Raw genomic sequence first — 7,889 nt, forward strand, 5'->3', positions numbered from 1 at the left:
CAACCAAATAGGAGAGGACCAATGCCAAAGAAAGAACCTCCAAATCTACAACACCAAAATGAACCACCCAAGACCAAGCGAACAAAGCAACCACTCAAATCAAACCCCAACCAGACCAAAATACCAACCATCAGAAATGAAACAGCACGAACAAAATAACCACACTCCCAAGCAGCAAATCGGCAACAACCTCACCAAACAAGCAAGGCGCAACAACCAACCAAGCCCCAGAACTAGAAACAAAAAACAGAAGTAATAGCTGAAGAAACATAACCAACCAAAGCCTAAAAACATGAAATTGGATTACTTCCTTTTAGATTTGTGTCTACGACGTTTTCCACCCCCAATGGAACTTCCTTTTAGATTTGTGTCTACGACGTTTTCCACCCCCAATGGAAAAGGCTTTCTCAACAATTCGACTAACATTCAACATTGCATGATAATCATCATCGGTCCCAACCACGTCTTCCCCATCACCCACGTAAGGTGATGAGGACCCATCAAGCCAATCATTTTGATCTGCACAGGAATCCTTCAATTTCATCGCAAATTGAGTTTTCAACTCCTCATTCGAAATATATAATAGCAATCGGAACATCAATGAAAATAACATTTTCCATCGAAACCATATTAAGAGGCGACAACACTCACATGATCAGAAGAAGTCAAGGAAGGTTCCTCAAAAGCAACAACCAAACCACTGGTAGAATTATCCAAGACGCACGTGTTAACATCACAAAAGCCTATATTCATTCCATCCAACCTATCAAGAGACACATCAGTAGCTATAATATTAGGATCCTTCTTAGTTCCTAAAATACCCACAAGAGGCTCAATAGTCACAATATCAGAATCATCAACTATCTCTCCAACCAAACCAGAAGTCAAAACCCCCTCTCCATGTTCCAGCATAATCGCCATATCATCACCAGCAAAACCCAATTCAAGCATGACATTATCAACAACATTCAAAACATGAGAAGAAATATGATCAATTGCACCCATATCAACATCACCACCCACTAAATTGATACCCAAATTGTCGGTCGACAAAAAGTAGCAGGAATCGGACGGGTTTAAATATTAGGCAATACATCATCAACATGAATTTCATCATCAACCGTAGTGTTAAGAGCATTGGTAGCATTCTCAGAATTCACAATACAATTAGGATACAAAATAAAACATTCCAAATTCGAATGACCAAGGGACTTACAATGAACAAAAAAAAAGAGAGAAAATCCTCCATTTCAATTAATTGGACATACCCAAACTTATCGGGGCCAAGCCAAATATGCCAAGGATAGCGTTTGATAATGTCAAGTTTAACAAGAACACGAGCAACAAATAAACATGAACCAATAATAGTGGCATTGCCTGTTTTTAACGGTCTTCCAAACAAAGACCCTAATCCATGAAGAATACAAGGAGAGAAGAAATGGGGGCACAAGTTTGGGAAGAAAATCCAGATTGGTATGACAGGAGATTCAACATTGACATAAAAAGGGGACCATTTGAATAGCTTCATAAAATAATTGTTGTCGAAATAAATGCGTTGAGAAAAGACATGATTATAGTCTAAATTCTTGCTCAATTTAATCAGCACATGCTTAGCATTTAACAAAGTTATAGATACAACTCCAAATAGCTTGACGCTGAAAAAAAATTACGAATGACATCGATGGATATTCTGTGGCCAGGGAAGGAACCAATCAAGGAGAACTCAAACGGCGCCGCCAAAGCGAAAACTTCCTCATCTGAAATCCACAGTGAAGATAAACCACAACGAGTAGTGGATTTAAGCTGGGGAAACACCACCAAAGAAGAAGCCTCAAAAAGGGCCTCAAGAAAAGAGCGAGATGAAGATTTACGATCAAGAAAACTAGGATTAACCATGTGATTTACTGCCATTCCAACTGACGAGTGGCCGGAGGTGGACAATCATGATGAGAGACAGAAAACCATACAGAAAATATAAAGAAAAGCAAAAAGAAATGGATTTGATTGAAGGGAAAGGTGCCCATGAGATAACTAAAATTATAGATAATATAACCCTACAATTATATTATTATAGTTTGTACAATATATTAATACTAATTTTCCCTAACACCTTTCAAAAGAATAAGATATGTTATTATCTTGGTCGATTTTGCCAAAGGATTGTGCTTCTCTCTTTATAAGGGACTACCCAACATGAATTTCTTTGGAATTATTTTACACGCATCATATCCTATATTGTTGTTTATGTGTGGGAAGAAGATCACACAGAGCATCACTTTCTTCAGCATATGTCCACAATCAAAGGCTTTTCAAAGATACGTATATTTTATTTTCTTCTAATCACATGAAGATGGTCGGCTTAAATAATCAAAGAATGAGATAAAAATAGGTAAAGTTTAATTTTGCTTTGTGAAGTTGACTAAGGCTTAGTTTGGGACGACTTTTTTTTTGCTTTTTTAACAAGAGTTTTAGTAGAAAAATAAATTTTTTTTATTAAAACTCTGTTTTAAGAAGCAATAAAAAAGTCGTCCTAAGGCTTCGTTTGTGATTGCTTTCTTATTTCTTCTTAAAATAACTTTTTAGTATAAAAGTTAATTTTTTTGTACTCAAAAGCTGTATTAAGTAGTAAAAAAGTCAAACCAAATGAAGCCTAAGGTTTTATTTGAGATGTCTTTCTTATTGCTTGTGATCAAAACATCTTTTAGCTAGGTACAAATATTTTTATTTTTCTACTAGAAAATAACTTTAAGAAGCAGTAAGAAAGCTGTCCCAAACAAAGTCTAAGGTTTCGTTTGGGATGACTTTCATACTGTTTTCTAAAACAACTTTATAGTACAAAACTTCTTAGTTAAAAAAAAAAAAAATTGCACTAAAATTACTTCAGAAAACAATAAAAATGCCGCTCAAACGAAGCCTAAGAAGTGATTTATTTCAACAAAAGTTGCTTCTATTCCCTAATGAAAGAATGAACTACCTGATATGCAAAAGGATGTGCATGTCTAATTTTTTTGAATGAAATTAATTGGCTTAAATGTTTAGCCATTTATTCAGTCAAATATCTGAAGTTTCATTTTTCACCTTATAAGACTCGTTTCCTTCTGTTTTTCATTATTTCGTTGTAGAAAACTCACTTCAATGGGCAGGTTCTAAGTTTTTTAGGACTTCTTTCTTTCTACTTAGTTTATATATTATTTTTTCTTCATAAACTCTTATCGAGGAAATTATCTTCGATGACTTTAAAGTCTCTAAGTATCACGCAGCTCACATTGATCCGCTGGTTAGGGGCTTTGACTTTCAACAAATAGATGAAGATGACTTTAAAATCTCAAGATAAAGTTTTTAAAAAGAGATGAGTTCCCCTTGTTGAGAAAAGATGATAAGGTAATGAAGTAATCCTCGCACATAGAGTATAAGAATTTGACGGACAAGTTAGATCTATAAAAGTAAAAGAGAAGAGCTTGCTTAAATTGCGAGGATGAGCTTTAACTCTTTGATCAAGATAGCCGAATATAAAAGAATTCTAACTACTAATTTTATTTTTCTTTTTTGGTGAAAAGCCTTATCAATTGCCTTCAAACTTGGCTCTACCATGTTTTCTTTGACTAATCAAATGAAAATAAGTCAAGCCTCCGCTATCAAATTTGCTTATGCTGTCATGAAAATGAATGTGGCGATTTGGTATCACAATTATATTATGTTGAATAATTACAAGTGAATATTAAGGCTTCATTTGGGATAGCTTTAGACAACTACGTTTTCTTTGCCTTCAAGAAATTTTTGTACTGAAAAACAATTTTATAAAGCAGTAAGAAAACCATTCCAAACAAAGCCTAAGACAACTATTTTAGCAATAAACCACCATACAAAATTTTGAAACTAATATTGCTGAATTGAATAAGTTATAATAGAAGAAGAAGTCGAGAATAAATTAGTGACAAAAGCTGTTGATATCCTGAAAGACAAAGTTTTTAAAAAGAGATGAGTTTCCCTTGTTGAGAAAAGATGATAACGTAATGAAGTAATCCTCGCACATAGAGTATAAGAATTTGACGGACAAGTTAGATCTATAAAAGTAAAAGAGAAGAGCTTACTTAAAATGCGAGGATGAGCTTTAACTCTTTGATCAAGATAGCCGAATATAAAAGAATTCTAACTACTAATTTTATTTTTCTTTTTTACTTGTACTTTTGCTTTTAATCCTTTATACTTTCACATTTATTTTCTGCGCGGGCAGAGCGGGCGCAGGCGCGGCCTAAACCTAAATTTTTTGAATTAAACGGGTTCGCGAGTTGACCCGGCAACCCGTCGGGTCAACCCGAAGCCGACCCGTTTTTCAAACGGGTCAATTTCTGGAACCCGAACCCCACCTGTTTTGAAATCGGGTTGGGTCTAACCCGGATTTTCCGGGTCAGATTTTCGTGTCGTGTCAAATATTGACACCCATAATACTTTCACATTTTTTTTTCTGAATGCAATATTTTCTTTTCAAATTTAGTCTTGATATTTAGCTTACCATCATCTCAAGACTATTTATGCGTGTCATCCTTGCGCCGTGGTCATGCTGATCTTCGTTGTTTCGTTCCAATTTTATCTAATGTCTCCAAAGAGACAAAAGTAAATTCGATTTCCATAATGGAACTTGTTCAACCAAATAAGGTCATAAGACTTTTGTTCTTGATAAACAACTTATCATGATCTATTGGTTTGAAATTTTTGCTACTAATCAAGAGGCCTTAGATTTGAAGTTTGCATACGTGATGTGAGTGAAATTGACTTATTGGCTCAAAAATCCGGTCCTCCCCTCGAAAAAAAAAAGAGAGGAGCTTTTCTTCCTGATCGATATGATGGACAGAGATCTTTTGTTCCTCAAAGGAATTTCATGTTAAGTTCTCTCGCTGACCTTTCTTTCAAATTGCTTGTGGTTGTAGACTTGTAGTTGAGTTCCTTGGGGGAAAGCAATTTTGCTCCTTTGGATTTCCATCCCTCAGTTCTTTTATAAAGGCCATCTATTGCTCAATACGCAACTTCTTAAAATGAAAAGACCAAATTCTACATTAACTGAACCTTCTTTTCTGTATGACAACCTTACTTTCTCATAAAGAGTGCATATGCACATGCTATACCTTCCCTAGTCTTTGGCATTAATTAATTAATTATTAGGCCCAACAAATTTTTTTTTTGTTATTTGGGAGAAACTTTTAAAGCCTTGAAATATAAATTTAGGTTTTATTTGATATGACTTTCTTATTGCTTTGTAATGATGTTGTAGAGAAATTGTTTTAGGCTTCGTTTGAGATGACTTTCTTACTGCTTCTTAAAGCGGCTTTCTAGTTCAAAAATAAAATATTTTTGAACTAGAAAGCAGTAGGAAAAAAGCTGTCTCAAACAAAACCTTATAGCTGTTGTAGAAAGTATATTTGTAGCACATAAAACAGTGGCTAAATAGAATTTGTGTTTGTTGTTGAAAAAATTATCCAGCCAAAAAGTTGTCCCAAATAGATCTTTAATATAAGAGAAATTCAATTTTAAAAATCTTGATAAAGTGTTGAAAATATTAGTTAACTAAATTAGATGACACTATATAAATCAATTTAATATGATAATTATATTTATTAACTTATTAGAATATGTAAAATAAATAGTTATTTGATCAATCCCATACTATAATTTGTGTTTTGATTGACTTGATTAAATTTCGGAGCAAGTTTGAGTTTGAAATGTTGACCCGATTAAAATTTTTATTGGGTTCAAACTAGCCTAAAAATTTGACATTGACTAAAATTGATCCAACTATTATTCAGATTCAGGCTTAATAGGTCAAGTTTGAGTTAAACATGTCAGATTTAGTTTAACAGGTTGAGTTCATACTAAATGACTTATGTTGATTTTAAAAAGACATGATCCATATAATAAACAAAATAAACAATTAGATTCAATTTGAGTTGGATTCAGATCAAAAACTTTGACCCATCAAGTAATTTGATTGGATCTAAGCCAATCATATTTCAACCAGATCTACTTGAGATTCAGATAAATCAAGCTTGAATCGACACCATTTTTACAAAAGGTATAAGTAGGCTGAGCATGCCCGAACTCAACAAGATAACGAGCTTGTAAGTTGAGCTTATCGAGCTTCGAGCTTCGAGCTCGAGCTCTAGCTCAAACTGGAGCTCACATATTAAACTCCGTACATAGCTCACCTTGATCTTTTGGTTGACAGATTTGACAACTAGTATTGGATTTGAAGTTTGCATAAATGATATATATAAGAATTTATCTTAATGACTAAAATATTCTAAAAAATATTAAACTCTGTGTTGGATCGGGTCTTTTATCTATCTCCTCTTTTTTTTTCCAAAAAGAGGATTACATGTTAGACCAGGTCTGAGTGAGAAGCTAGCTGTAAATTGGTGGTTCAACATCACCGAACCATCGGTGCAAAACTACTTTTAGGCTTCGTTTGCAACGACTTTTTTATTGGTTTTTAAAATAAAATTTTAGTAACAAAAAAAAAAAAAAAAACTCGAAGAAAGATGCGGAACAATTCAAACAAAGAAGAAAATAAAGATATGAAACTTAAAAAACATTTTGTTCTTTCAAATGAAATGATAAGGAATTCTTAGATTTGATTGTTGTTTTTTGAGGTGCGAAGCAATGAAAAAGGCAGACCAAAGAAAAAAAAAAAATTCTTTAAAAAACTATGGCTTCTCCTCACTAAAAATTCCTTCTTTACATTCTGCAATAAAAAAAGTTCTGTTTTAAAAAACAATAAAAAAATCATTCCAAACAAAACCATAATTCCATCATTTTACCACTACTAGATTCACCCTCGAAGTTACCGGTTGATCGTCCATCCACACGAAAATATGATAGTTTGATTTTGTATAATATAATAACATCCACCGTTAGAAAAAAGTTTTAAATTTTCATCATTACCAATTTCAGTAATTTATTTGTTGCAAATGTGCTCTTTTTGGCTTCATCTGAGGCAATTTTTTTGTTTCTTTCAAAAGCAATTTTTTTTTATAAAAAATTTTTTGAACTAGAATTTTTTGTAAAAAAAAAAAACTAAATTAGAAAGCAAAAAAAAAAAAAAAAAAATAAAAAAAAAAAAAAAAAAAAAAAAAAGCTATTCCAAATAAAACCTTAGTGTGATGTGTAATACATTATCATAAAAAAATGTAGATAATATCCTAATGCGAAACATATTATTATGATATTTAAAAATAGTATGATTTATGTTGTGATTAATATAATTCAAATTATTATATACAATTGTTGCGTCAACGAGTATTCGCGGCGGTAGAGAAATATAAAGTTTTACGTCTTAGCATTGTACGAAAATCCGGCACGCAATCAGATAAGAGAGAGGGTATGTAACATTTACAAGACACTAAGATTTTTATGTAAAAAACCCCTGAAAAGGGGTAAAAACTACGGGGCCTGGCTCAGTATGAATGAATCCACTAGTATTGTAGTCGATTACAAATGAGGTCCTTCCTCGAGAGAAGGCCTTAGCTTGATGTACATCTTAGAGAGTACATTATATGGTGAGAATACATAGCATCATTATTGATGTGTTTGTTTGGTCTGAAAGACTGTAGTCGGTGGACGACGTAAGTCAGAATGACTGTAGTCGGCGGGCGACAGAGGTCGGAAGGATTGTAGTGGGCGGGCAACGTAAGTCGGAAGGACTGTTGTTGGCGGGCGATGGAGGCCGGAAGGACTATCGTCGGCGGGCGACATTAGTCAGAAGGACCGTTGTCAGCGAGCGACGGAGGCTAGAAGGACTATTGTCTAGCGACGACAAAAAGGATGGTGTCAGGTAGAAATCCATCAACGGTCAGAAATCCAGCATCGGATAGATGTCCGGCAAAAGTCTGACAACA

The 7,889-nt window shown here is 33.8% G+C and overlaps 1 non-coding gene across 1 annotated transcript; it reads right to left on the bottom strand.

The window, feature by feature from the left end:
• Positions 1-4,511: 4,511 nt before the first annotated feature.
• Positions 4,512-4,610, bottom strand: LOC114580779. The gene has a single exon (XR_003702339.1). It is a non-coding gene; the product is annotated as a U6 spliceosomal RNA (small nuclear RNA).
• Between the last annotated feature and the right edge of the window lie 3,279 nt (positions 4,611-7,889).

The sequence above is a fragment of the Dendrobium catenatum genome, unplaced genomic scaffold, assembly GCF_001605985.2.
Source record: "Dendrobium catenatum unplaced genomic scaffold, ASM160598v2 fragScaff_scaffold_1260, whole genome shotgun sequence".
NCBI classification, from domain to species: domain Eukaryota; kingdom Viridiplantae; phylum Streptophyta; class Magnoliopsida; order Asparagales; family Orchidaceae; genus Dendrobium; species Dendrobium catenatum.